General features: G+C 39.4%; 1 protein-coding gene across 3 annotated transcripts in view; it reads left to right on the forward strand.

Annotated features, from left to right (window-relative positions):
• The first annotated feature begins 242 nt into the window (after positions 1 to 242).
• Positions 243 to 23,335, forward strand: part of TOX3 (TOX high mobility group box family member 3) — a 128,518-nt gene continuing 105,425 nt past the window's right edge. For 2 of the 3 annotated variants that reach the window (XM_043985207.1, XM_043985209.1), the window contains exon 1: positions 1,397 to 2,052. The gene's annotated coding sequence lies outside the window, so the exon portion shown is untranslated. Of the gene's footprint in view, positions 309 to 1,396; positions 2,053 to 23,335 lie in introns of those variants that run through there. The other variant, XM_043985208.1, reaches the window with a different exon arrangement.

Genomic DNA, 23,335 nt, shown 5'->3' on the forward strand with positions numbered 1-23,335 from the left:
GCTGTTGTGTTTAAGGTGTCAGCAAGTGGAGGAAGCTAGGGAAACAGACGGGGGTGAGGGGGTGGGGAGAAAGAAAGTAGGGCAGAGGATGTCATTGAGGGAAAAGAACTCCCATAAAACTTGTAGTAAAGGCCACCTGGTGGTAGGAGGCTAGGCACCCTGGGATAAAGAATGACGAGTGGAGAAGGGAATGAAGATAGGAAGTGGATTGGGAAGGGATGATGAGAATTGAGGGGAAGATATGAAGAAGAGTACTGGCAATATAGGAAAGACTGAAGGAGTAGCAATGAATAAAAAGGGAGGAAAAGGTATGAAGATAAGGAGAAGACTGGGAAGAAGAGAAATGGGAATGAGGCACGGGAGTAAAAGAAGTACTGAAGTGTGAGAAGACAGGGAAAATGGGGTTGAAGAAAGGAAAGGAGTAGGGAGCGGAAGGGAAAGAACTGGAGGGACAAGGGGAATACTGAGGGGAAGAAAGGGACGCTAAAGAGTGAGGAGGTGATGGGGAAAAGTTGGATTGGGGAGAAGAGATTAGGGGAGGAGAATACTGAAGAATGAGGGAGTGTGTGTGGGGGGAAGGGTCGTTTGAGAGGGGCGAGCTAGGCAAACAGGGAGCTGAAAAAAGAAAAATTAATGAGGTAGTGGGAAGAAAGTAGGGGAAGGGAGGGCTCAAGAATAAGAAGCGAAAGGAGAGGGCTGAGAAGGGAGAAGACCGCAGAAAAAACTCAGGAGGGAAAGGAAGGGCTGAGGGAGGCACTTGGGGGGAAAGCAGGATTGAGGAAAGATGGGTTGAAGAAGGAATATAAATTGATGGGTGTGGTGGTGCAAATTAGGTTGAAGGAGAAAGTCTGGGGGAAAAAAAGAACAGAGTGGTGGGGAAACGTTGAACTGAAAGAAATGGGGGGGTCGTGGAGAATAGGGAAAGAAGAGAATAGAGGGTGAAGCCAAGGTGATTGGAGGAAAGGTTGGGGAGAGTGAGAAGATGAGGAACAAAAAGGTATCTGGGGTTCGAGGAGTGAGGTGATGGGGTAATGAATGGTTGGGCTGAGCGAGGGGTCAGGGAAGAAGGGGAAGAGGAAGGAGATGCTGGGGTTAAGCTGGGCCAAGTCAGAAGTAGGTGAAAGATCTTGGAAAATAAGCCCGGGGAGGGAGGGTTAGTGGTTGTGAGGGGCTCAAGACGGAGCTGGGAGTTGGGGGGCTGGAGGGCTGGAGAGAGGGCAAGGTTCCGCTTTGGAGGCGGGTCCCGGAGTAGGCGCGTGGGGCTGGGCGGGGCGCGGTGGTACCGGGAGCAGAGCTGCGCCAGCTGCTAGCGGTGGGAGGGGTGGAAGAGCGGCCGCGGCGGCGGCGGAGGGAGGGGACCGTAGGAGGGAAGGAGGGAGGGAAAGAGAGAGAAAGAGGGGAGGGGCCCAGCCCCTTGTCTCCTTAGCTCCTCTCCCTCATTCCGCCCGGGGAGGAGCGGGGCCAGCAGCCGCCTCCACCGCCGCCTTGTCTCCACGCTCGTCCAGCCTCCCTCCGCGCTCCTTAAACTCCAGCGCCCGGTCCCGTCCCGTCCCGTCCCGTCCCGTCCCGTCCCGTCCCGTCCCGTCCCATCCTGTCCGGCGTCCCGTCTCATCCTGTCTCTCGCGGGGTACAGGGGGCTTCCTTCTCGCCCTCTCCGCAGCAGTCCCGCGGAGCCCTCCCCACGCTGTCCCCTACTCCCGGGCTGAGCTCCTCGGGCAGTCTGTCTGTCAGCCCGTCCGCCCGTCCGCCTGCGCCCGTTCTCCCGCCGCTCGCTCGCGTGGCTCCTTTGTGTGCGGCGGCGGCGGCTCCCGCTCCCGCCCGGCTAGGGCTCCCACCCTTCAGCCCCCCGGTCCCGCAGCCCCCGGGCGCCCCAGAGGGTGGATCTATTAGCCGCCCGGCAGGCAGGCAGGAGAGGCGGCCACCCCTCACCCTTTTCCCAGAGGGGCCCGGGCCCCGGCCCCCGGCATGGATGTGAGATTCTACCCCGCGGCGGCCGGGGACCCAGCCGGCCTGGACTTCGCGCAGTGCCTGGGCTACTACGCCTACAGCAAGGTGACCGGGGCTGGGCAGGGAGGGGGAAGCGGGGTCCGGGAGGGGGCGCAGGGGTTTCCTCTCGGTGCTGGACCAGGGACTTGTGCCTGTCCCTCCCCTCCCCTCCCCTATCCTTGCACTCCTGCTCCACCGCGCTTTCTTCCTCGCCTCCCCACTTTACAAAAAATTCCATGTCTTCCTTTTTCTTTTCTTTTCACTCCATTTCTACCTTGTTCTGCTTCACTCTACACCCTCCTTTATAAGCCCTAACTCCCTCCCCGCCTTTCCGTTTTCTGCACCCCCTTCTCTTTTTCTGCGCATCCTTCTTTGCTTTTTCCTGCGCCCCTTATCTGCTTTTTTTTTTTGCGTCCCCTTCTTAGTTTTTTTCTTCCCTGAGCTTTCTTATTCTTCTTCCCACCTCCCACTGTTCGTTCCCCCCCTTCTCCGTTTCCCTTTTCTGCCCCAGGGTAATTGAGCTCTGACTGAGCTGTGAGGAAAGGAGCCCTGTCCTGTAACCAGCCCTAAGGAACTGGGAAGGGGAACGTGCTGCTTCTTTGTTATATTTACTGTTATTAGTAAACACATTACGCGCCCACAGTGTGCTTAGGCTCTGGACAGAACCTAGAGGAGGCACTGTCCCTGCTCTCCTGTTGCCTTTTTCCCTCTTCTCCACTTGCCCAGCATCAGACTTGTACCAGTGCCCCTCCTGGTATTAACCTAAAGACCCTTAGACGTTGTTGTACTAGTAGTCTCTTTACTATGGAAAGGAGCAAACTTTTGAACAGGTCGTGCTTGAATAGGGAAAAGTGGCAGTGGCGCCTCTGGTTGCCTCACTTATTCACTCGATCAGCAGTTTTTTGTGGTTTGGCTTCTAGAACTGAGATCTATCAGATTTGGGCAAGTGCCTCTTAAAGGCTTAGTTTACGGCTTTTTATTTTGTTTCGGTTTGTTTGTTTTGATTTTTGGTAACATGCTTGTGCCCCAGTTCAGCTGCAACCACAGAGTTTTATCTGCTGGCCCAAACTTAGCAAACTAAGAAGGGGTGAAAGCCCCTTGATCCGTGAACACTGCTGTCCTCACGCATGTGCAGCGGTTCCCCTAACAATTTATATTCTTCCTGGAGCCTCTGTTGGCAAAACTCACGTTGGAGCCTTTTGAGAAAATATGACCCAGTATGGGATACTTAAGGAAGAAAAGGTGCTCTAAACACATGCCTTGAAATATGGGTCCCCTCCTTTTTTGCTCCCTTTCCCCCTTTTTCCAAATCCTAGTTTGTTTATGATTGTTTGGATAACAGAGGAGCAAATACCGAGTCTTCATAAAGAAAGGTGCTATATAGAACTCCTGAATAAATAGCAGGAAGAGGAGGGATTATTTCTTGAGTAAGAAACAATTTACTGTGTCTTGATGCAACTAGGTGCTGCAGCAACATTGCTTTGTGTTTGTTTATTCTCAATTTGGTACTTTAGTACTAGACTTTCTAAGAAATGATTAAGTGGTTGTCTTCTGTGATTGCTGGGGAAATGTACAGGGCTCGTGATGTGTTGAAAGGGGAGAAAAGGCTTTATAGCTAGAGTTAAGGTTTACCTTCTTCTGTCTTGACTTTTGATTAATCACCTTATTGAATGTTTCAAAAATCCCAGGATGTGCATGCAGTGTAATTAAGTATGCATTTATTATTTTTGAGGATTAAGTTAATTTTCTAGAAGGGTGTTATTTATCATTTACAACTTATCTTGTATTATACAGACCTTGTATATCTTGCATGTAATTATTTTAGAAACCATTGCCTTTCATGGAGTGACTACTTCTTTTCCCTGATTTAAGATCAGCAACACTTGAATGACACCAAAATAGAAACCTATTGTATTAACCCAGTCACTGCAATGCGTGCAAAATCTGTATTCGAAAGGATCCCAAGGGGACTTCAGAAGATCATAGAATATATGCAGGAAATTGTGGGTGTTTTTGTGTATCCTTTTGGAGGGGAGGGAAGGGGTGGAGGTTAATTAGGACAATTTATTTCAGTGATGATATATACAACTTTAAAACAGACAGTTATTGAAATACTTATACAACTTTTCGGAGTAATGGCACCAGTTGGATTATAGTCATGTTTTCTTAACACAGGTTCTTTCTGAAATAAGTTGCTTTTTGAGTAATTCCCATATCTGGTTTTTACAGGGCAGAAAGCACTTAGTAAAGTTAGGTAAATTGGCTAATGTTGGAAATCCAAAGATTATAATTATTTTAGGCAATATTTGTGTTTACTAAAAAACAAAACAAAATGTAGCCTTCAAAATGAACCAGATTTCCTTTGCCACCTTAAAGTTAAGCAGTTTCCTGAGAATCCACCTGTGTTTTAAAAATTGACACTGAAGGCTTTCTAGGTGTTTGATTTTTTTTCCCATTTCTTTTTTGGTCAAAATGTTGTATAAAAGGAAACGTTGAATTTCAGTATTTTGTACATGTAACCATCTTAAGTTTTAAAGTTTTTTCTAAAAGCTTCAAATGTATAAATTTTTATACAAATATATATATATATATTCATTCATTGAGTGAATATTGAGATTTATGTTGAACATATAGAAGTTGCAAATCACCAACATATTAATATGTGGCACACTTAATAATCAGTTTACGCTTGATTCTCCCAAGATTTAAGTTTTGTGACTTGTGTTGACTTTTTGGGCTTCTGAATAACCAATTTGAGGAAATTATTCTCTTGTGGTCTCTTGTTTAAGGAGAGTGCCAGTGATTTCAGAAATATACAACTGCAAAGTCCTATTTAAATGTGCAAAAAGTTTCTTCTTTTTAATTAATTTGTGAAACTTGACATTAAGTTTTATATAATTTCTCTTGAATTATCAGTGTATATATACACACATATCATATCCATGTTTATTACCTTTACATTTTGTGTTAAAAATTGTTCTAGAATGTCAGTGTCTATGAAAGTGTACTGTATCTATGAAGAATGGTTGAAAAATTTCTGAGGGTTCAAGAGTCATTACAAGTAAGAAAATGACTTCATATAAAATATAGCCAAGATCATTCAGATCAGTTAATAATTCATGAACTAGCCATTGATGTATAAACCTACAAGTCTTCTATATTTCTGAAGGACTAATTTCCATTTTAATTTTCAGTGAACATCTCTACTATTTGAAGACCTTTCCTAATGTGGATATCAACTGAAACTAGCACCAATGGATTTTAAAAAGGCTTGTTCTGTTCAAGTGAATGGGTTTCCCATTAACCCAACTTGTCATTTTCTTTCCCCTCTATGTCATCACTTGTCTGTGAACCAATAGGACTGTATTATACAATAAAACTAATAGATAATTTGTTTTAATATTAGAAGTCTATTACCTGATTTTTAAAGTGTCTTAAAGTGTGTCTCATAGGAAGGCAAGAATGTTGAAAGTGGGGGTGGAGGAGTGAATAGGTTTAAAGAAGAAGAAAATGGGGAGGAAAATGGCTTTGGATTAGAATGGAATAGAAAACAAGATTTAGCAGATGATGTTATTAGAAGATAGTCATAGAATGCTAGAATTGGAAAAGGACATTAGAAATCACCCAGTCCACTTTATTGTACAAATGAAGAAACTAAGATTTAGAGAAGCTAAGTGATTTGCCCCTGGCCACATAGATAGTGGTGAAGTTGGCTGTAGGTAGATGTGATTGTGACTCTTTCCAAGAAGTTTCTTTGACTATTTCAAAATGTTGCCAGCATGAACCCATGAATTGATTATCTGTATGGGGACAGGGTGTTGCAAAAGTCTTAATACAGTTTAAAGCTATTAAAACGTCAAACTGTATCATTAATTAATCATTTGTCCAGATTGTCCCTAAAGTCTTATTGTACCTTCAAGTTTTTAGAGTTTAAAACTTTTATTAAAAACAAAACCAAAATCCCTACCTAAAATGGCACTAAGACTTTTGGGACACCCTGTATTGTATTTCATTCCTATTTAAATAAAATTTTGATTTGAAATTATTCTATACTTTTATAAGACTAGTTTTTTAAAATTAGCATTAGTATATTTTTTTCTTCCAATTTTTAGATTGAAGGAAAACCTTTAAAATGAAATCAAATACTAATTTATCTCTTTGTAGAGAAGTTATGAACCAGAAAGATAGCAAGTCAGAAGGAACATAAAAGCAAGAGAAACTCTTCTTAGGCTACTGTTCCATCATTGTTGGAGGTGCCATGCTATTCTTAGGTGGGAATTTAGAGGAACTGTTGAGTAGAGTAAGACAGGAAAGATAAAAAGCATTTCATCTCTTGTAGTGTTAAGTCTACATAGCAGGACTCAGGATCTCTTTCTTGAGGTTTTGTAAATTAACAAAACATTAATTAGAAAAATCATATGTATTTGTATTTGTATATAAATGTAAAAACAGAATCAAACCCGCAAAATGCATGATTTTAAAACTCTGGACCATTACTTCACTTCATTATCAGGAATGTTTTGGCTGCAAGTAGAAGCAGATGGTTTATCTGATTATAATTCTGATTTGGCAGCTTGGGTTTTTATATTTTGTCAAATGAATAATATAGTCTTGAGTTGATGTAAATCATTCCTAGGCAGTGAAACAAGGTAATTAAAAAAATAAGTTATAAACTTGTAAATAATAGGTGACTGTTATTCCTTAATGTCAAAACTTAGTATAGAAGGAGAAGCTTGTAATTAAGAAAAATGTGTTGGTTAAAAGGAATTATTACAAGAATGGTTTCCTAAAATTCTTCCTGCCTTGGAGTCATGCTTCTATGGGAACTTCACCCACTCAAAGTGTAACCAAGTTCAGGCCATCCTCAAATTCTAAATCTCTCTATGATTAAGGAAGAATGGAATGAAGGAAGGGGGGAAGTATTTATTAAATACCTACTATGTGCCAGGCACAGTGCTGAGTGCTTTATAAATATTACCTCATTTGATCTTCCCCAAACCCCGGGAGGTAGATGCTATGTTTATCCAAATTTTACCATTGAAGAAACTGAGGCAGATGGAGGTTAAATGACTTGCACAAGGTCACACAAGGTAGATTTGAATGCCACCTAGCTCCCTTTAACAGATCTTCCAACTTCCTTCCTTTTAGTTATCTCTACTGTTATACCTAAAGTTATTTTTAATTAATATGCCTGTCATAACTAGACAATTAATTTGTTGTTTTCTGAATATTGATTAGGAGATTGTATGTACTTGTGATATCACTAGTGTAGGAAGCTTCCAAAGAGAAATTTCTTCTACCAAAGTAATTTTTTTATTTAATTTTTTTTTCGGGGTAAGTGACTTGCCCAGGGTCACACAGCTAGTAAGTGTCAAGTGGCTGAGGCTGGATTTGAATTCAGGTCCTCCTGAATCCAAGGCTGGTGCTTTATCCACTACACCACCTAGCTGCCCCCTACCAATGTAATTTGACACATTAGCACCGAGAACTTAAATGATTTGTCCAGGTTCCCATAGGCAATGTGTACTAAAGGAAGGTCTGGAATCCAAATCTTCCTGGTTCTGCTACTAACTTTCTATCTACTATGGCATCCTTCTTCTCATTCACTGAATATCCTCACCATTTCCTCTCCTACTCCAAATAAATTAAAAAAAATTAGCAGAAATAATTTTTTTGAATAATTGTCTCTGACTAGAGCCCATTTAATCATAAAAGAATAATGTCAGTCTTTGATAATTAATGATTGCCAAGTATGCTTTACAGTTATTGAAAAGGATATGTCGTGAAGTCACCATTTTCAAATTCTATTTTGCCGTACAAAGAGTGGTTTAAAGAAGAAATATTTTCATAACCATATCTTATTGGATGATTAATAAGAATCATTCTTAAGAGGATTGATATTAAGTATGGAGAAGACAGTTATGGTAGTCAGTATGATGTTAAAATAGTCTAATAGCTTGGACCCCAGGTTGATTATAGGTACTTCCTCTACTGCTACAGATTAATGGCTTCTCATCATGGACAATTCTTATAAATCCTTCAAAGAGAGCTTCCCCAGAACTATTGAGTCTTTCCTTGAGGTCTTTTAATGTTTTGTGAGTGCCTGTGCAGTACTTGGGCTGGCCATCTGTTATCTCTCACTCCTAGTACAAAACTATCCCACCCCTTTTCTGAGTGTACTTTTCCTTGATAACTGCCAAGAAATTATGTAAAAAAAAATACTTTTGGCCACATATGCTAGCCTATCTATCCTCCTCCCCGCATCATGATTGGTTGACTTTTTCTTCATTTCCCTTTGGGTCATCTGTAATTTTGCTTCTTAAAAGATCTTAATATTCATGATCCAAAGTCATATAGTATCATCAGGATAATTAATTTTTATTAGACTTGTGATTTCATTGGTGTAGGCAATTCCTCATGAAGAAACTCCTCCTTCTCTCTGTCAGGTTGACACCTGCTCTGCAACTTAAGAGTTTGAGACTGTTGAGATGTTAAGTGTATTGCCCAGGTTCATATAGCTGGTATGAGTTAGAAGAAGGAGTTGAACTTTAAGGTTTCTCTAACTCCAGGTTTACCTACTTCCAAGACTGGTACTCTTTCTATTATGCCTTGCTGTTTCTCTGCTATTAAAATGTGTGTGTGTGTGTGTGTGTGTGTGTGTGTGTGTGTGTGTGTGTGTGTGTGTATGAAGATATGAGTGCACTGTGTAGTTTCTCAAATGTAATCCAGCTTTTTTTTCTATTTAGTTCTGGGTTGAGTTTCTTAGCCATTTGCAATAACTGTCCAAAATGTACTGATTGACTAATTCATTGTACTGCCCAACTGACTTCATATTATTTTGAATATCTTATTATAGTGAGCCATTGACCCTGGGGTCTTGAAAGCTATGTCAGCAGAATGCAGGCTGTGGCCGGTTATATTCTAAACTGGAAAAGCATTGAGTATGATAACAGCAACAATTCCCACCAGCCTAGTGAGGCTAAGAATGGAGATGCCCATCAGTAGCAGCATGGTCAGTAGGTGATGAATTCATTGGCTGTGGCAATCCATGAAACAACCTATTTGAGTAGTTAATGTTGCATAAACAGTTGAACCATATTGTTGGATTTTCAGCAGGTTTCCTATGCCAGATCATATTGTAACCAGGCCGGATTTTGTATGATGTGCTACTGAAGTGTTATAAGAGTTCTGTACTTCATAAAGATATTTTTAGTTATAGGAGGTAGGAAACCAAAATGCCAACTTGGCTGGATAGCTCTTTTGATAGCAGCATAATTTGTTGCAAATTGAATTTATAGAAAAAATATTCGTTAATATTTTTCTGGTTCATTGGCACTGTATACTTGCATACTTTTCTACTTATTCTCCTCTTCCATAATTAAAAATTACAGTCAGTCCCTTTTGTCTATTTTGCTTCTACTTAGCAGTCTAGTCATAATTTAGTGAAGAATAAGTTGAACCCAAATAAACTGAAGTTTTAGGATTTTCTGTGTATTTTTGTTATTCAGGCCATCAATCTAATATGAATGTTAAGAGAAGGCCATCCTGTTCCTATGTAATACTAACTTTTATAATTATGAAGAGAAATAGAAAATATGTTTTGATGACCTACTATGTACAAAGAATTGTGCTTGATGCTGATAATAGAGACTGAGTTTAGGAAAGATATAGGCTATAGAAATGAAAAGCTAGTGTATTTTCCCCGACTGGATCTCACATGGGGAAAAGCCATAAGTGCTATAGGAATTCAAGGAGGAAGATCCTACTTTGGGCTGCAGTAGTCAGAGAATGGAAGTTAGACTTAAGGTGTTCCTTGAAGAAAGGGTAATAATTAGGTAAATGGAGAGGAAAGTAGAAAATGTTGTAGGAAGGGACGATAACATAATTAGAGGCCTTGTAGTGGGCATCCTCATAGAATGCTTGAGGGCTACTGAATAGACTTGTTGCAGGTAGGGGAAGGTTTTTTAAGAGGACTCGAGAGAGGTAGTATTGAAAAGGTAGACAAACCTCATCATATGCTAGTTTGGAGTTTATTGGATGGCCAGTGAGAAACTATTTTGAAGGTTTTTGAGTAGAGCAGAAGACAGTAGATACAAAACAGGGGATCCTTGAGGATGTCTGTGTATGCCAGGAAGGCAATGGAAAGTGACTAAGTGAAGATACAAGAAGGATATAATAAGGGTGTAACAGAGCAACATATTTTAGTAGAGAGAATCAGTAGTAGAGTTAGAAGAATGAGCTTTAGAGAAAGAGTTGTCCTTTCTTTCCAAGATAAAGTTGTCTTTTCTGAGAGAAAAATGGAAATTCAGGAAGCTTTTAAAATTAATGGGAAGATAGATAAAAAGGTTCTTCCTGGGTTTAGGCAGCAAAAAACATTTTTAGGTCCTTCCTATGTGCCAGGAACTGTGCTAAACACTGGGGCTACATAGAAAAAGTGAAAACAGTAGCAATGTCTTCAAGGACTTTATATTCTCTTGGGAAAGACAACATGTAAATAAATAGATTTATAGATATTGAGTAGGTATGATAATTTTAGAGGAGAAGGCACTAGCAGCTGTAGGGGCAGGGAATGCAGGAGGCCAGAAGAGGGGACGATTAGGGAAAATCCTCTTGGAGGAGGTAGAAACTGAAATGGTCGGGAATTTTAAGAGTTGGAGGTAAAGAAGCAAAGCATTCCAGGAATGGGGTGACAACTATTGTAAAGGCCGGGACTCGGGGGAGAGACGAGGCCATCACATTTATACCCGAGAGTCATTTCCATAGAGAATGAAAACATGGGAGTTGTTTTCCCCAAGTGAGAGAATATAGAAAAGAAAGAGCAGGGTCCAGGATAGAAGTTGGGGGTAAATGACCCTGATGAAGATCCATTATAGGAAACAGAGAAGTAGCCAGCTAGGACAAGAGCACATTGTCATGAAGACATGGAGAGAGGAGTTTCCAGGAGAAGTTGGTCAACAGTGTCAAATACTGCAGAGAGGTCAAGAAGAATGGGGACCAAGAGCAGGCCATTCAATTAGTCCGTTAAGATATTATTGGTGGGGCAGCTAGGTGGCGCAGTGGATAGAACACCGACCCTGGAGTCAGGAGTACCTGAGTTCAAATATGGCCTCAGACACTTAACACTTACTAGCTGTGTCACCCTGGGCAAGTCACTTAACCCCAATTGCCTCACTAAAGAAAAAAAAATTAGAAAAAAAAGATATTATTGGCAACTTAAGGGAGAGTGTTTCACTTGAATGGTGATGCTGGAAGCCAAACTACAGAGAGTTTAGAAGAGATGAGAGGAAGTAGACACACCAAGGCTTTTTCAAGGAATATGAGAAGGGAAGAAGAATTGCAGGAAGATAGCTAGCAATGATGGTTGGGATCTGGTGAAAGTTTTTGAAGGATGTGAAGATGGAGATGTTTGTCAGCATCAGAAAAGAACTAGTAGATAGGGAAAGATTGAAGATTAGAGTAAGAAAGGGGATAATTGTGGGTGCAGTCTGCTGGAAAACAGGAGGGTATGAGGTCAAGAGTAGAGGTATAAGGGTTGGTCTTGGCAAAGAGAAGGGCCAGGTCTTCATCATACTCTGGAGCTAAGGAGTAGATAGTAGGGTATGATGATGTCATGTGAATGTGAGATGAGGAGAAAGGGAAAAGAGGGATCCTTCAGAGAATGGCCTTAATTTTTAGCAAGGTAAGTATGAGTTGAGGTCTTTATCTGAGAGGGTAGAGAAAGGCTTGAAAAGAAAAGAGGTTTGGAATAGTTGCTATTATAAGTAGGATAGGGAATTAATTGAGGAGGAACAGAAGAATTTTCTTGCTACAGTAAGAACCCAACTGAGATTAAATAACATATATGCAGTAGACCTAGTCAACATGGTTTCATGACTTTGTCCAGCTCTGTTCAGCAGCATGTGAGCAGGAACAAAGGAATCAGATGGTTGGAATAATACCTGGTTGGGGTTTGGCAAGCATGTTTTGTGACAAGACATGGGAATAAAAGATTCAGGACTAGAAGTGTAACATTGAACTGTTTCACTAAAGAGTTGATATTGATAAGGGAGGAAAATATACCCAGAGCAGGGGTGAAGGCCTGGAAAAGTACTAGAAGGTGGAGGGATTGTGTAGGTCATGGTGAGGATAAAGAATAGCTTTAGGAGTAATAAGGTATAGGTAGAAATGGAATAACAAACTATGATCAGATAAAGGAATTTCTGTGTTTTAAAATATGGAAGTGGAATACTTACGGGCAATTGCAAACTTTAGGGTGTTGACCATTCTCTGTGGAAGAATGGAGGAACAGATCATGGCAGTAGAGTAGAATGAGGAACTGACAAGTTAGTGTGTTTGAGGGAACATCAACATTTATGTTGAAATCCCTTAGAATGAGGGCACGTGTTAGGATGGGGAAGAAGACTGCAGGCCAGCCACTGAATTGAGAAAGGAGGGATAATGTCATAGGTACCGCTATATCACAGCCACTGAAATAAAAATTCGGTAATAAATTTGGACAAAGTGAACTTCAAAGGAGCAGAAGTTGCAGAGTGATGACAGTAGAGGAGGAGTTTCTAGGTGGAAATGAGGAGCAAGGAATAGCCTAACAATCAGGATTAATGAGTTGAGAAGTATAGGAAGTACAACTAGTACTGGAAAGCATGGCTAGGGATTCAAAGTCATCCTGGCTGATCCAGGTCTCAGTGAGTGCCAAAAAATGGAAGGAGCAAGAGAGGAAGATGTTTAAAGTGAAAAAAATTCTGTACTGGAAAGTGAAAAGTGGGGTGGATCTGTAGTGTGAAATGGCAGAAGGGAAGATGTATTTGAAGTGAAGAGGCAAATGAGGGAGCGGAGAGAGAGCTGAATTTGGGGAGGATTCAGGATCACTGGGATGGGAACATTCAGAGGGTGTGGGAGTACTCACCTTTGGATAATGATTTTAAGTAGACTATCTGTGGGCAAGAGAAAGGTTCTCCCCCTCCCTCTCCCTTTCCCTCTCTCCCACTCTTCCTCTCTCCCTCTCTCTCTCTCTCTCTCCCTCCTTCTCCGGCTCCCCGCCAATGATCATTTGGTAGAGTTTAGACTCAGGAGACATGATTTCTACTCCTGGATCTGGCACTCACTAGGTATAACCTTTGGCAAGTCTTATCCCCTCCCTTGTCCTCTATTCCTTATCTGTAAAATGAGATGACTGTGCCTTTCATCTCTAGAATTCTGTGATTTCATGATCTAATGAGAGTGGTGGAGAGTGGGAGAAGGAGGAAGGTTAGGAAATTTAAGAGAGTTTAAAGAAAAAGTTTTAAACTCCATTTATAGGAAATTGGATAGGGAGTCATCAGCAGATAAATAAAGGGATCAGTGAGCTTGCTAGTGTTAAGGATATCCTAGTAACAGCAGAGATGGGTAAAGATATTGGTACATGCTAGATAATTTTTGAATATTGTGTGGCCCTCCCTCGTATTTTTAAAACATTGTACCCTCTTCATGTTGCTGGTCATGGTAACATATAATGTTGACGTACCACAACATAAATAGGCACATTTCATGAGGATTCAATTTTCTGTCATTACAACACGTGCCTTATAAAAGTTGCATTAAAAAGTTACGAACTTTTGGGGCAGCTAGGTGGCACAGTGGTCCTATATTCAGGAGGATCTGAGTTCAAATCTGGTCTCAGACACTTGACACTTACTAGCTGAGTAACCCTGGGCAAGTCACTTAACCCTCATTGCCCCCCCCCCAAAGTTACAAACTTTTTAATAAAACTTTTTGTAAACATGATTCTTTTTTAATCTCCGCCCCCCCTTCATTGTACTCTAGTGGTACTTACCCTTAGTCTTTGTTCTAATGGATAGATTACCTCCTGTTCAATTTCCTTGGTTATGCATTTAATATTTTAGCTTTCTAGAAATAACTGTAGTTGTGGTCATGTAGTTTCAGCTTCTTGAGCATTCCTTCTTTCCTTCCTTCCTTCCTTCCTTCCTTCCTTCCTTCCTTCCTTCCTTCCTTCCTTCCTTCCTTCCTTCCTTCCTTCCTTCCTTCCTTCCTTCCTTCCTTCCTTCCTTCCTTCCTTCCTTCCTTCCTTCCTTCCTTCCTTCCTCCCTCCCTCCCTCCCTCCCTCCCTCTCTCTCTCCCCCTCTCTCCCTCCCTTCTTCTTTTTATATCCCTAGTATTTAGCACAATTCCTGGCACTTAGTAGGCACTTAATAAATGTTTATTGATTGACTGATTTTGCCATTATAATTTATGATTTCAAGAAGTACATTGTGAATGTTCACACATACACATGTGTGCAAATAAGGAAAATAATGACTGTGGATCACCTTTCTAAAGAGAGAATACTCTTGTTAATGATCTATCTGATGAATTACTCTAATAGATTAAGAATGAAATTTTTTTATCACATTCTGGGATTTTCCTATAAAAGTTACATGTTTTGTTCTCTGGGTTGCCACAGGACTTTTTTCTTTTATGTAACTAGAAAGTTTATTATAAATATGCTTCCTGACATGTTATGGTATCATGATTAAAACAGTCTATGCACATTGCATTAAAAATCATAATTGATGGAGCATAAGAGTGGTAATTTCTAAAATGCAATTTTTCTTACTTGTGGATATAAGTAGAATAGAATGGAAAGCAGACAGATTCTAGAAACAAAGGACCTGAGTTTAAATTCTACGTATGATGCCTATTATCTATGTGACCTTGGTCAAATCACTTAAGTTCTCTGGATCTGTTTTTTGTTTTGTTTTCTTTTTTTTTTTTTTGTAAAACAAAAGTTAGATTGCATGGCCCCTGAGGTCCCTTCCAGTTATAGATCTAAGATCTTATGAGTGCATTTGGTAAACCTGTGATTTTGTACAAAGTATATGCCATCACTTAACCCCAATTGCCTCACACACACACAAAAACAAAGCATATGCCAGATTATTCTAGTGTCTAGAGCCAGGTCAAGGCATTTAGATACACTAGACTGTACCTCCCTGTCCTCTCCACTAAACAAGCCCTCCCTTGTAATAAAGACAAAAAAGTTAAGCAAAATGAACTGATGTAGTGGATGGTTCATACTTGGAGTCACCCACCCATCAGACAAAAAGAAGCATTTTTTGAAGTTCACATGATGAAGGACATCAGTACTCTCTCTTAACACATAATCTTGGTGCTGACTGATTCATAAGGTAGAAAAGAAAATATGGAACCATGCAATGCCATTCCCTGTCCTTGAAAAAAAACAACAGCCAGAAATGAACACATGACTGAAGATATAAGATGTCTTGAGAGTAGGTGAGCAGCGTAGTTTTTATGGAAGAAACATAGTACAACTATAGGAAGTGTTTACGTGTTTGAAAGTAATAGTACTATTAACTGACAAATGGTGCTCTAAAGATCGCAAAAGGCGCTTATGTTACAACTATGTAACTTATTTAACCTATCTCTTCTGAGCCTGCCATCAATCCTGAGGTCTATGCTATTGATATTTTTATTTCATTTTACAGGTGAGGATGCAGAGACTTTGGGGGGGGGGTTAGGTGTCAGAGGCAGGAATTGAACCCAGATCTTCCTGATTCCACATTTAAAATATTACTGTGCTATACTCACTTGGCTATGCAAGCAGAGTTTGGTATATAATCAAAAGCGTTTAGGATGAGCTAGTAGTTTAAATTGAATCTTTTTGTTTTCTTTTTGTTTCTATCAGAGGGGCAACAAATATGAGACTGCAAATGGAAAGAATATTCAATTTTGAATCAAAGGGCTTGGTCTTGGATTCTGGCTCTGCTGTTTACTTTTACATATGATGACTTGTTTGAGCCTCAGTTTTTTCATTTGTAAATTAAAGGGGTTTGGCTGAACATGTACACAGTTTCCTTCCTCCAATATTTATGCATTTTTGTTTCCTTGTTACATCTCCTCCACCTTTTTTAAATATTATGTTCTTGGTAGCTGCCTAAATTGCTTATTTCTAGACATTATCTTTTTGTTTGTTTTTTGAGGCAATTGGGGTTAAGTGACTTGCCCAGAGTCACAGAGCTAGTAAGTGTCTGAGGCTGGATTTGAACCTAGGTCCTCCTGACTCCAGGGCCGGTATTCTATCCACTGCACCACCTAGCTTATTTCTTTTTTCTTTTTTTCTTTCTTTTTTTTTTTTAGTGAGGCAATTGGGGTTAAGTGACTTGTCCAGGGTTACACAGCTAGTAAGTGTTAAGTGTCTGAGGCCGGATTTGAACTCAGGTACTCCTGACTCCAGGGCCGGTGCTCTATCCACTGCGCAACCTCGCTGCCCCACCACCTAGCTTAATTCTAAACCAAACTTTGCTAACAAAAATACTATTAGCTGGAAATAAACCATGCACTTGCATCACTTGCTTTTATTTTTATATATTGTCATAATACTATTTAGTACGTGCAACCTCTCATCTATAACATAGAATTCTAGTGATTTAAAAGTAAATGTGGCTTCCATGATTGTTTTATTCATTTATTATTTATCTATATGGGGAAATCTTTCTTAGAAGTTAAATCTACAATCCATGGGCCAATAGAACCTTTTATACACAGGGAGAAACATTTAATGCCATTGCAAAAACAAAACGGTAATGTGATTTAAAGGAGGCAAGGTATGTCCCCTTTATGCCTTCAAGGTATGATGCAAATATAATTTCCCACTGACTTCTGTTAAGTAAATTAAACAGAATTTTCAATGCCCATAAAAAGATACTTGTGAGAGTCTGGCTTTGACAACTTTTGAAGACTTCACCAAATAGCTGAACTAATTTATATTTAGTAGATTATATATTCTGCTTATTAAAAAATTAGACTTTATGGGGTTTTCAATGACCCTAACTGGTTTTCTAAACTTAGATAATGTCCATTTGGACATTCCAGGATAGGTGTACTTATTAACTCATGAGCAGGGTTTTGCACATGGAGCCGTAAGATCTAGACAAGAAGGCTGACTCCTTGTCTGCCAGTATTTTAACTAAATGATGTTTTTTTTTTGGGGGGGGTGAGGCAGTTGGGGTTAAGTGACTTGCCCAGGGTCACACAGCTAGTAATTGTTAAGTGTCTGAGGCTGGATTTGAAGTCAGGTCCTCTTGACTCCAGGGCTGGTGTTCTATCCACTGCGCCACCTAGCTGCCCCAACTAAAGGATGTTTTGAAAGTCATGTCAGTATTTGGCAGGATGAGCCCTAGTAGATGGATGGGTCCTTAAATTTTATCTAAGGCACATCCAGTGGGAAAATTTCTAAAACTTTCTATTGTTACATCTTTTGATTTGTCATTTGGAAAATGTTAACTGGGATGAGTTCTTCCTCTGTTATAAAGGGCATTTGTCTAAATATAGGGCAGTCATTTCTCAAGGGCTTGATAGAGCTAAAATGAATCTTTGTGACTGAGTCACAAAATATCTGGGAAGACTAATACATAATGTTGAGGACTGCCTCTAAGGAATGAGGACCTGGTACCAGGTTTAAGCACACACACACACACACACACAGAGACATGTGTGTATGCATGTATATCTGTGTACATACACATATGCATACATACCTGACACAAATTCATCAGCGGTTCATAATTCTTCTTGCACAAAAATCTCTATGGCTTAATGAAAATTATTTGAACAAAATAGGTGACATAATTTTGTAGACTAAGAAGAAAAGAGCTGTGTCTACATGGCAGAAATAATTGGACCATGACACAGCAGATCTGGCGAATTTGGTTCTTTTTGTCTGGGCAGTGCCATCTGTCTATATGTGCTGCAGCTGAATCAATCATCCAGCTATCTGGATGAATTGTGAAGACAGCTAAAATGACTGGTTCTGCACTACTACAGTTCAATTATTTGAGTATAAATATGACCCAACTGTCAGGAATTTTGATCTCTCTTTTTTTTCCCCAGCTACTTTAATGTATGTACTTGAGGAGGTGACTTAATATCTCTGCTTGTCATCAGTCTCCCATCTAATTGGAGCAGCAGCCTATTAAGTGGTTCATTCATTCAATGAATATTTATTGAGTGTCTGATATGTGTAAGTCACTATACTTAGTGTCATGTAGGTCAGTTAAATTTTTATCCCAGTGTTGTTGTTTTTTTCCCCACAAGACATCCTAGAGTATTATTTTTCATAGAGAAGATTTCAAGATAATGGATTCCCTAGGGTAGGGGTTCCAAGCAGATTAAGATTTTCCATTAGGGCTGAAGAACGCTGTTTCTGGTGGATCATCAAGTTGATTGCTACTCCCAGAGTCCTTTGGACTGCTATCTCAGCTTCTCATCAGGAAAGGTAGCAACAACTTAAAACTGTTGCATATGCCATTTAAAAAATTCTCCCTCCATGTTTTCAATATAGAAGAAAAAAAGTTTTTCACAAGAAAGGATGGGAACTCCTACTGTAAGATATCTTCAAGAATTAGATGAGATCATTAATATTTATTTTTTCTGTGAATTCATTATCTCAGAGACAGAGAACTCTCATCCTCCAGATGTCATTTGGCTTGGGACAGAATTTGCCAATCTTTCATGCACAGTTGGCTATTTTAAGAATATTTAATTCAATGGAACATTATCTTCTGTTTTTCTTGACTTTTTCCCTCAGGTATTTATGTTGTTGTGTTTTTTTCCCTTTTCTCTCTTCCTTTCCCGATCACTTTTATCATTCTCTAGAATTGAGATTGATTTGTGAGAAGAATGGATGAATTTGTATCTGGGGGGTGGGGATGGTGGCAACCCACAAAATCTCCATTGCTTAACATTGTATGGTTTGATTATTGATGACACAGTTTTCTCTCTGTCTCTCTCTCTTTTTTTTGGGCAGGGCAATGAGGGTTAAGTGACTTGCCCAGGGTCACAGCTAGTAAATGTCAAGTGTCTGAGGCCTGATTTGAACTCAGGTCCTCCTGAATCCAGGGCTGGTGCTTTATCCATTGTGCCACCTAGCTGCCCCTACAGTTTTCTCTTAAGAATTATACCTGAGATTCCAAACCAAGAAGAAATATGAAATGTGTCCCCAAAATCGCAGTGCAGTTTTAAACTTTACCATAAGCTGCTCTTGGTGTTCTCTAGCCATTTAAGTTGTGTCCAACTCTTTGTGACTACATTTGGAGTTTTCTTGGCAAAAGATGCTGTAGTGGTTTACCATTACCTTCTCCAGTTCATTTTATAGGTGAGGAAATTGAAGCAAACAGGGTTAAGGGACTTGCTTGGGGTTACACAACTAATAAGTGTCTGAGGCCAGATTTGAACTCAGGAACATGTCTTCCTGCGTTCAGATCCAGCATTCTAACCACTGCAGCGCCCAGCTGCCCTACTAAAACTTTAAAACGGCACCAAGACTTTTGGGACACCTCATATTAGAAAAATTAAACTGATAGGACATTGGAAGACTCTTAGTACTTTTTAGGGAACTTTCTGAAAAAAAAAACAAAACAATTACTTTGGGCAACCTGGAGAATTGTAGAACTGCTTACTCTGGAAGAATATGATTAAAAATAAAAGAATACAAATGCCTTTAAAATACACATACAGGGGGCAGCTAGATGGCGAAGTGGATAGAGCACCGGCCCTGGAGTCAGCAGTACCTGAGTTCAAATCCAGCCTCAGACACTTAACACTCACTAGCTGTGTGACCCTGGGCAAGTCACTTAACCCCAATTGCCTCACTAAAAAAAAAAATACACATACACACAGACTTTTAAACCATTTAGTAGCTTGTGATATTGCCTAATGGGAATTTTTTTTTCTTTTAAATTCATACATACATACATGGGGCAACTAGGTGGTACAGTGGATAGAGTACTGACCCTGGAGTCAAGAGGACCTGAGTTCAAATCTCACTTCACACACTTATTAGCTCTGTGACCCTGGGCAAGTCACTTAACCCCAATTGCCTTAAACATCCAGGGCCATCTCCAGTTGTCCTGATATAATCTTGCCACTAGACCCAGATGGCTCTGGAGGAGAGAGTGAGGTTGGTAACTTTGCACAGCCCTCCCTCACTTAAATCCAATTCCGTGCAAGTCATGACATAACCCCAAAGTCATGGTCCTTTTCTAGAATGAAGGACCACCACCAACATGCATACATACATACATATTACTATATATAACAAATATATATATTCATATGTATGTGTGTATATATATATGTGTATATATACAGACACATGTGTATTTATGTGTATACACACACACTATGTGTATGCACACATACTTTAAAACCATCCAGTAGCTAGGAGTAGCACTCAATGGGAAATTTTTTCCAGGAGAATTTGATGCATCTTATTTTCAGCTTCCCTTTTGGATGTATTGTCTTCAGGGCATAGACCTCTTGGGTTATTTGAGTCAACAAATTTAATTTTAAAAGGGTTTTTTCTCTTTATTTATTTATTTTTTTACTTTTAGTGAATACTTTGTACAAAGTACTTGGAGATGACAAATATGGGGGGGGGGAGAGGATGCTGTCCTGGCCCATCCTTCCCCCTACCTTTAGCACACTTGTCAGAGAGATGATGACTGTTCTTGTCAGGGGAAGTAGTCATGCTCATAAGCAAGGAAGGTATTTGTGTAAATCACAACACAGAGATGTTCTCAATGACTTGAGAAGAAAGAAGTGTTTGTGATCTTCCAACCCACTGCCATTATTTTGAGTGGTGAAGGACAATGAGATCACTAATCAGTCAGCTAATAAGCATTGATTAAGTGCCCACTATGTTGTAGGTACTGTGGTGGGTGCTGAAAATACAAGTACAAAGAATGAAAATATCTCTACTTGCAAATGATGATCCTCAGTACCTGTGGGTTTGTAATTTTCTCTACCCTTTTGGGAAGTTAGCAGCATAGTGGCTATAATACTGAACATGGAGTCAGGAAGACTTGAGTTAGAGTTTTCTTCAGATACTTCCTAGCTGTGTAACCGTGGGCTCATCACTTAACTTTTGTCTTCCTCAGTTTCCTTATCTGTAAAACAGGAATAATGATAGCACCTATTTCCAGGGATGTTGTAAGGATCAAATCAGATATTCTTAGAGAACTTTGAAAACTTTAAAGGGCAACATAAATGCTATCATCTTCATCATCACCACCATTACTACCATCATCATATAGTTAGTGGCCTAACTTGTTAGAAGTTGATCTGTTGAGACAACATCTGCAAGAGAAAAAAATCTTACTAGTTTAGGGACCATATAGGAGAGGGCTTTTGCTTTACTCTTCTCCCCTTTCTAGGGAAATGACTTTTTAAAAACATCGTATTAAGCCTTGATTGCAGATAAATTATGCACTTATTGAAGAAAACTGGTTTGTCAAAAAAAAATCAGCATAGCTTTTGCCATACTTTTTGAACATTTATCTCCATGTTCTCATTTATCTTTGAATTATTGGGTACTGTGGGTTGGGCACAGGCACTTTAGTATACACAAGTTAGAATGATAACTATGAAAATTATTGGGCTTTTTTTTTTTTTAGCAATAACTTGAAATCCTGACTGCCCTTTAAGATTCAATTAGGAGTCCACTGTGTCTTTGAAACTTCCCTTTAAAATCTCCAATATGACATTTCCTTCCTTAGAGTTCTCACAACATCTTGTGACTTTGTACATGGCTTATTTGTCCTACTAGATTATAAGAAGGACTACTTACTCTTGCACCCAGGATAATACTTTGTATCTGGAAAATACTTATCCGTGATTTTGAGTTTAATTATCAGAATTTTGGACCTGAATTAGCAAAAAAACCCTATTTACTTAAATGAGCATCACTTGATACTTTTACATATGAGATTGTATTATTATTGAATTTATAAAGCAGGAAACAAATTCTATATATGTTAAATTAAATTTGAATTGATTTAGAACCCCTGCTATTGTCATTGCTGAAAATGGTGAACATGATAGTAGAAGACATATTCAATATTCTGGGAATCTTTAAATATAAATATATAATTTGACAATATTTTAAATATTAATTTAAAGGAAATGATAACTTTTAAAAATTCATCTTTATATTGATACCCTTTTTATCACATTTATTTCCAAATACATTCTTTGCTGCTCAGCATGAAATCCCTTGTAAAAAAATTTAAAAAGAAAGAGGGGAAAAAAGTTTAGCCAAACAAAGCAATTCATCAAGCATATCTGACAGTATATGCAGTATTTCACACCCATAATCCCCTAGCTCTGAAAAGAAGAGAGAGGTGGTGAATTTTCTTAATTATTTTCTAAGGTCAAACTTGGGCATTAATAATTACAGAGATTCATTTTCTTTGGAATGCTTCTTGGGAATGCTTATTTTTTCTGCTTTATTCTGTATCAGTTCATATGTCTTCTTATGCTTCTCTGCATTCTTTATTTCTTAAGGCACATAATATTCCATTTTATTAATTTACCATAATTTGTTTAGCCATCTCCCAGATAATGAATATCTCCTTTGTTTCCAGGCTTTTAGTATCATAAAAGGGTTGCTCACAACATATTTCATATATATGGAGCATTTCTTTCTGTCTTTGATCTCCTTGGATTCTTGTCTAGCAGTGAAATCTTTTAGTCAAATGATGAAGAAAATAGAATTCAGTGCATAGAATTTTATTTGATATAATTTTAAGAATGTCTATCTGCTTCTCTCTTTCAAAAGACTCTTGGAAGGTTTACAAAAATTATGGCATGTTGCCAATGGTGATTTCATATAATATGCATAAAAGACATAATAACAGACATGCTTGACTGGAAAAGGGGGCGACTTGGTTATACTGGGTCAATGAGAGATCGTAGATGGACAGCCTGAGTGCTGAATTTGTATCTATGGCATATTAAAAGTAGTAGTGTGTTGAATAGATTTCCCCATGAGAAATTTAAAAGAGACATTCACAAGAATCGCAGCACGCTGTAATGGAAAAGATACTTGACTGGGGGGGGGGGCGGTCAAGAAACTTGGTGTCTAGGTTTGGCTTTGTTGCTGCCATTGACTTTGGGGAAGTCATTTCCCATGTTTGGGCTCAGCTTTCTGCTCTGTAAAATGAGAGGGGTTGGACTAGAAGATCTCTTAAGTCCTATATTACTTTTGACATTCCATTATTGAGAGCAGATGAATATTTGATTTAGTAAAGCATTTATGGAAAGTTTTGTTTTTAAATGGATTGGGTGTTTGGTCTCAGAACATTATATTCACCTAACCCAGTTTCTTCTTTTCTCTTTCCTCAACCCAGGGTCATTAGATATTTATTGTGAAAGTCCTCATCAATGTAGAAACTGTCACTTCTCTATACTTATCCCATTTTTCACATTAAAAAAAGGAAAAATTTATAGAGTTGTGTGTAACTTTTATTTGTTTCTGGGAATGGAAAGATTTATTTGAAAAGGAAAGTTCATGCCTTTT

This window comes from Dromiciops gliroides, chromosome 2, assembly GCF_019393635.1.
Source record: "Dromiciops gliroides isolate mDroGli1 chromosome 2, mDroGli1.pri, whole genome shotgun sequence".
NCBI classification, from domain to species: domain Eukaryota; kingdom Metazoa; phylum Chordata; class Mammalia; order Microbiotheria; family Microbiotheriidae; genus Dromiciops; species Dromiciops gliroides.